Source organism: Eptatretus burgeri, chromosome 24 (genome assembly GCF_056783735.1).
Source record: "Eptatretus burgeri isolate ZD-2024b chromosome 24, Ebu_testis_v1, whole genome shotgun sequence".
NCBI classification, from domain to species: Eukaryota; Metazoa; Chordata; class Myxini; order Myxiniformes; family Myxinidae; genus Eptatretus; species Eptatretus burgeri.
This window is the reverse complement of record NC_140984.1, coordinates 794,663-801,296: the sequence shown is the minus strand read 5'-3', so window position 1 is coordinate 801,296 and position 6,634 is coordinate 794,663. Positions and strand designations below refer to the sequence as shown.

Below are 6,634 nucleotides of genomic sequence, written 5' to 3'. Positions count from 1 at the left end.
TTTGATTTCTATCTTGTGAATATTAAACGCTGTGCGGTGTATAAACACGATTGGGTTTGATTTCTGTCTCGTGAATATTAAACGCTGTGCGGTGTATAAACACGATTGGGTTTGATTTCTATCTCGTGAATATTAAACGCTGTGCGGTGTATAAACACGATTGGGTTTGATTTCTATCTCGTGAATATGAAACGCTGTGCGGTGTATGAACACGATTGGGTTTGATTTCTATCTCGTGAATATTAAACGCTGTGCGGTGTATAAACACGATTGAGTTTGATTTGTTTCTCGTGAATATTAAACGCTGTGCGGTGTATAAACACGATTGGGTTTGATTTCTATCTTGTGAGCGTTTTTCTCCCTGTCTATCTGTACAGAGTCCCGCATCGTGAGGACAGAATAACACGAAATATGAGACACAGACTCGGAACATTACAAAGCACCGTCAACGTTAACCGGAAGTGACGTAATAACGACGGTCCTGTTACCTCACGGTAAGTGACCGGAGCCCAGATCTCCACTTCATGTTGTTGTTCCGGTTTTGGTTTCTGAGTTGTAATATTAATCTCATCGTTATTGAGAATTTTAATCGTGTTGTAGTTTTTCTTGTAACACAATTCAGAGAGAGAACTCCTGTTCCTTCCAGTCTCCTCGAGTCACGACGATGCACGATGATCCGAGAGGATGATCCCTCAAACCGCGGGTCCATGGTCGGTTCACCCGAGGATGAGGAGTCCGGACCACGTGACGTTCACTCCGATGGAAGATCTTTTGGTTCCTGGATGTTTAGTTTTGATGGATTGTTTGTGTTTCAGATTCTGTTGTGAAAGTGAAGGTCGAGTCCGACGTCGTCGATGATTCGTTCCCTCCATACGAAGGTTTGAACCACAAACTCATTCTTCATGTTCACACAGTAGTTTATTGTTTCTCGTGATAATTATAATAATAACAACTCGGTATCTGCGATCGCCAAGGTAAGGCCACCCTGGCCTCCCCCATCTTACCCTTGGTGATCGCCCATGACTTACCCTGGGCTCATGATCCAGTGATGGCAAATGTTTGTTTCGACTGCCATTCGACCTTGACCATCAACATTCAGGGATAAAGCGTGAATTAAGAAAAAAAATGTTCAAAATAAATTGTGAAAAATGTTAAAATTTATTATTGGGTCATGACCTGAAAAAATAGGTCAAGCTTTTAAAGGTCATGTCAATGCCACGTACTTTTTATTCCTTTTACTGATGCAAAATGGCATTCCGAAAGTACGAGCCGGATCCGAGAAAACGTTCAGACATTGATGCAGGTCAGACATTGATACAGCTCGAACATTGATGCAGGTCAGACATTGATACAGCTCGGACACTAACACAGCTCGGACACTGATACAGCTTGTACATTTTGGAAATTGTGAGTGCAGGAGGAAAAAAATATACCATCAGAGGTGGGGAATCCCCCGCCATTGAAAAATAATTGAAATCAGATAAGCGTTTTTCCATTTATTACAAAAAACATTTTTTTCAAGATGGCCGCCCTAGTCGGCCATCTTGGATCCGGCCACGCCCAAAATTAATAGGGTTCTTCCTTTTCAGGTGGTACATGTGTGACTCAAATTTCAAATCGATATGGCGAACAGTTTATGAGTTATCGCACTCAGCTTATATGGAAGAGGCAAAGCCAAGAAGCGAACGTAGAATTCTTCTTACATTCGCTTCTAAAATATATTAAATTGAAGTCTTTTTGCGATGAAAAAATAAATATTACCTTAACATTACCTTCACAACAACAACTACACCGCCTAGAACAGGATCTCATCTGCAAAAATAAATATTACCTCAACATTACCTTCACAACATCAACTGACATCAACTAACTAACTTCCTTTTCCTGTTACTCGTTAGGAAGTTACTAACTTCCTTACAACATCAACTCACTAACTAACAAATTTTCCAAAAATCGGCATAAGCTGGCTAAAACGTCAAGGTGTGAATGGGGCCTTTAGCCCCCTACTCGTCAGTCACTTGTCACAGATACGAACAGGTGCCACAGTCATTCTGCGAAAGAGAAGAAAGAGGGAAAGGGAGAGGAGAGAAGAAGAGCCGGCAGGTTTACATGGGTCCAAATAAGGGGGGGGGTGAAATGTGCAATGCAAACTGTTTTGAGAGTTGCGAAGGGTGAATGCGTGTGGTGTTCGATTAATTGGTGAGAGTGAGGTGTGACAATTAGTGAGCCCTGAAAAGGACAGTTGGTGCTTTGTGTTGATTGTTCATGCATCCAGAGGGAATGAGGTGGAACGGGGATAGAGGAGAAAGTTCGTAAGTCAGTGTGTTTGGACGACGTGACCAGGAACTCTCTGCTGGATCTGTCCTGCCTGGTGTTGGACTTCGCTCACTTGTGCTTGTTCTCCAGAGACCAGCACGTGTGGTCTCTCCATTCCCAGGTGAACTTTGTTCGAGACTCTAGTTCAGACTTTTGGAAGCCCGTTCTGTGCTCCACCAGACACGCACCTCATCTCATTTTTCCCTTCTCTGCACTGCACTTGCACGTCATTTGTACCTCATCACTCACGCACTGGAGACACCCCTAGTTTTCCTCCCTCTTTCCCCCACTGAAGCGACTGGGTTCACGCTGGTCCGTCGGTCACTTCAGGTTTTCCCGAGGTCGCAATCACCTCGCGCTGTCTCCATCTTTCTTGCTGTTCTAATTTCCTCAGGTGTGTATCTGATGGCGCCTGTCGTGTTATTGTAATATGATGGCACCTGTCGTGTTAGTGTAATCTGATGGCGCCTGTCGTCTAAGTGTGTTAAGAATGTGTAAGTTATCTGTATCTGGTGAGCTCCACACTCTGTCCTCTTTTGTAAATACTTGCATTTCTTTTGCTTCACCCACGAATCCATGCGAGATCATATTGCTCTTGTATTAAAACCTTTTATTGTTGTGCCACATGCCCTTTCCTCACCATAATTATGAATAAACGTGCTTATGTGATAAATGTACCCAGCTCGTTCTGTCTTTTTCCTGTTGGTTCAACGTAGTCCAAACACACGTTCTCCTGGAAGTTCTGTACCACTAATTTGCTCTTATTAGCTGGTGTGTACTTGGCAGCCCCGCTCGGCTGTTCCTGATACGGTAAGTTAACACAAGTACGCATCGAGGGCACGGAACTCGCTTGGTGCGGTCAATCCACCAGAAACTGCCAGGATTGGCGGTACCAATCAGCGTTTGTGCTTGCTTAACAACTCGCCGGCACGCAGTTATCTGTGCCCGGCGGCCTCAGGAACGGGCATTCTGGAGGGACCCGAGGGCTTGTCCTCGTCGCGAGGCTCGAACACCGGATCCACAACAATATCATCAACCAAAGTTGTCTTTTTGGAACACCCTGAAGATCTTTCACGATCTATCATTTTTGGCCTTAGTCGCAGCTTCCGGATCAACGACAAAACCCAGCTACGGGCGTTTTTAACACACCATAAACCAGCCAACTCTTCTGTCCACGCGCTACAGGGTCGATCGCCGAATTGTCGATGTACCTAATTATTCACGCGGACAGAAATGCCGGGAGTTTATGCCTCGACGGAGCCTGCACGAAAACGAGCCGCTTAAGCAGCTCGTTCCGTTTGCGATTGCTGAGCGGTTTTATATCGCCAAGCCCCGCCGGACCAGATGTACGTTTTATCGGCTTATAATTAGCCAGCTAATTATACCGAACGCTCCATTGCAGTCATTGTAGGAAGGGACGCAACGAGCAGGTGACATTCAAAAAATGGGGACATTTATTTCAACACAGGCATGCAATCAATGCAATGAATGGGGGGGGGAATGGGGAAAAGACACGAGCAAAAACCTACAGCCGATGTCTCTTTATTATGTACATGCACTTAATCAGTTTGTTACTTCTGGACAAGGCGCCACAGACTTTCATGCAAAACTCCAGAAAGAAAGGAAGAACCGGGCTCGTGAGCCTTTATAATTTGCTCGGAGCCGGGATGACCAAAGGGGCTCCAAGAGACCGAGCTGGCTACCTGCCTCCCTCTTGGTGACTCGCTGGGCGACCCTCGATGTCTCTGCCCCCACTCCAACCTCCGTACTCTCCAGCTCTCTTCCCGACTCCACCACACCAGCGCAGTGCGAACTCGAGTGCTCTCTTCAAGCGCTCTTCTCCAAGCGCTCTTCCCGATTCCACCTCGTTCTCCAACTCGTTCTGCAACTCGTTCTCCAACCCGTTCTCCTTTGTCGACGACTCGGCGTCTCTTCAACCGCTCAACTGCCGGGACTCCAACACTCTCCTCCTCGGCGTTTCAGCACGGCTTTTTATCGGGTTCGGGGGGGGGGGTGCTTGCTCTTTCATCTTCGACCCTTCACCCCCCGGCTGGCTTTCGCCGTTTTGATCCGATCTTGCCGTCAAATTGTTTGGAATCACCGTCTTCACGCGGTTGTGGTGAAGATGGTGCGGATATGATGGCGGTTGTGGAGAACATGGTGAGGAGATGATGGCGGTTGTGGAGAAGATGGTGAGGAGATGATGGCGGTTGTGGAGAAGATGGTGACGAGATGATGGCGGTTGTGGAGAAGATGGTGAGGAGATGTTTGTTTAAAATAAAAGACAGAAAAGAATAACACTACCTCAAAGGTTCACAGCCCGGCACACGAACAATTCCCGTTATACATCGGTGGGGAAATCCAACGTGGAACACACACTTATCAACATAACTGATCTTCGGGGAACCTGAATGGTGATCTGTGAATTTCCACAACCGTAACAATATATTTTTTTCAGATCATGTTGTGAAAGTGAAGATCAAGTCTGAGATCGTGGATGAATCGTCCTCTCAAGACAAAGGTGTGAACCTGATTTTTATCTTTTTGGGTATTCGGGTCTTTTTGGGTCTCTGTGGCTTTTGGGTCTTGGAGTCTTAAGGGTCTTCTGGGTCATATGTGAGTACATGTCCATGCACATGTGAAATACAGTTTCTTTATAAATCCCAGATACCTGACCTCACCTGTGTTTGGAGCTTTGGTTTGAACCTGTGCTTGAAGAGCATTAAGTTAAAGTTTTTAAATTTATAATTATTCTCACTCAGAGTTCAACGTCATCGTAATCATCTTCACAAGATATTTTAACCCTCGCCGAGGGAGAGGGTATTGTGTTTGGGTCCGTTCGTTTGTCTGTCAGTCTTTGCTTGTGCGCACAGAACTTTGGTGTCTTGGTCCACAACCGCTTGCCGGATTGAGACAAAATTTTCACCACAAGTGCGACTTCTCGTGTGGAATGTTTTAATCATAATTATGACGTCATATGTCACCTGGTGTGGCAACCTTGTTCGAAAAACGTTGGACCTCTGTATCTTTGAGACCGCGAGGAAAAATTGAAACTTGGCACACAGCAAGTACTCCTCATGGGGAACAAGTGTGATTCTTTAATGTCGTCATAGGTGCCTTCGTTATGACATCATAATTGCATTTGTAAAACGCGACATGTGATCAGTATGAAAGTTTTTGAGGGTCATCTTGGGCTAAAATGGAACACAGGGGAAAAAAATCGATGACGTCATCGGTCACGTGATTCGGCAGCGATATTGTTTAAAAAAACATAAAAACCTTCAAAAATATTCCTCTGAAGTGGCTGAACAGATCAAGGTGAAACTTTACTTGTATGACCTCCTATCCATGAGGAACAAAAGGTTCACACACGTAAAATCATAGGTCACGTGGTGTGGCAGCCATATTGGATTTCACAAAAACCTCCAAAAATCTTCTCCAGGCTGGACAGATCGAGGGGAAACTTCACACAAATGTTTCCCAAGCCGTTGGTGTAGAAGTTCCTTAAGGAATAATTGATAGGTCACATGGCTTGACAGCCATATTGGATTGAAGAATAAAATTAAATAACTTGCCAAACCCGTGCTCTGCGCGATTTCTAAAGTGAGGGTTCGTTAGGACGTCAATATATCCAGTGTTCACAATGTGATTTATCGAATTTCTTTATATACAATGTTTCTTGTTACATTTTTTGTGTCAAATTCACCTTCTGAGGTCGTCAGCATGTGCAGAAGAGGGTTTTACATTGCAGACGGTCTGTCGACGACAGACGCAATGACGTCAGCGAATGACCGATGATGTCATGACGTCATTACGCCTCTCAGCGGTGACGTCACACGTCGCCATGCAAACGAAAGTAAAAATAAGAAAATCGCCAAAAATTCCGAAACCTGTCCGTCTGGCATGATCTCACATAGCCCATGCTGTTCATTCGACCACAGAGCACCCGAATGCCGAAAGTGGCGACAATCCGTGCGGCAGTTTCGGAGGAGAAACGTCAAATTACGCACGGACGTCAACAGAAATAATATATAGGACAGAAAGAATATATAGGACAGAAATAATATTGTGACGTCCACGGGACTTGAACAGTCCCGCCAACGTAGAATGAGCCGAAACGATGGAGGCGGTTTATTTATTTATAACCCAAACATGGCGGTTCTAATCGCTCTACCGCAAACGGGACGAGGAAGGTGGCACGAGTCGCTTTTCACTGAGTTGATGATGTTTATTTGTTTTTACTATTAACCAGAAATAACAAGACTCGCCAAGAAAAGGGATCCGGGGCGATTCGACGGGATGGTGTGGGATCGGGCGT

General features: G+C 45.3%; 1 long non-coding RNA gene across 4 annotated transcripts in view; it reads left to right on the top strand.

The window, feature by feature from the left end:
* The first annotated feature begins 502 nt into the window (after positions 1-502).
* The window catches only part of LOC147007843 (uncharacterized), a 31,817-nt gene continuing 25,685 nt past the window's right edge, over positions 503-6,634 (top strand). For 2 of the 4 annotated variants that reach the window (XR_015053851.1, XR_015053852.1), the window contains exons 1-3: positions 503-878; positions 2,276-2,437; positions 4,775-4,837. This is a non-coding gene — a long non-coding RNA (uncharacterized LOC147007843). Of the gene's footprint in view, positions 879-2,275; positions 2,941-4,774; positions 4,838-6,634 lie in introns of those variants that run through there. The other 2 variants (XR_015053853.1, XR_015053850.1) reach the window with 2 other exon arrangements.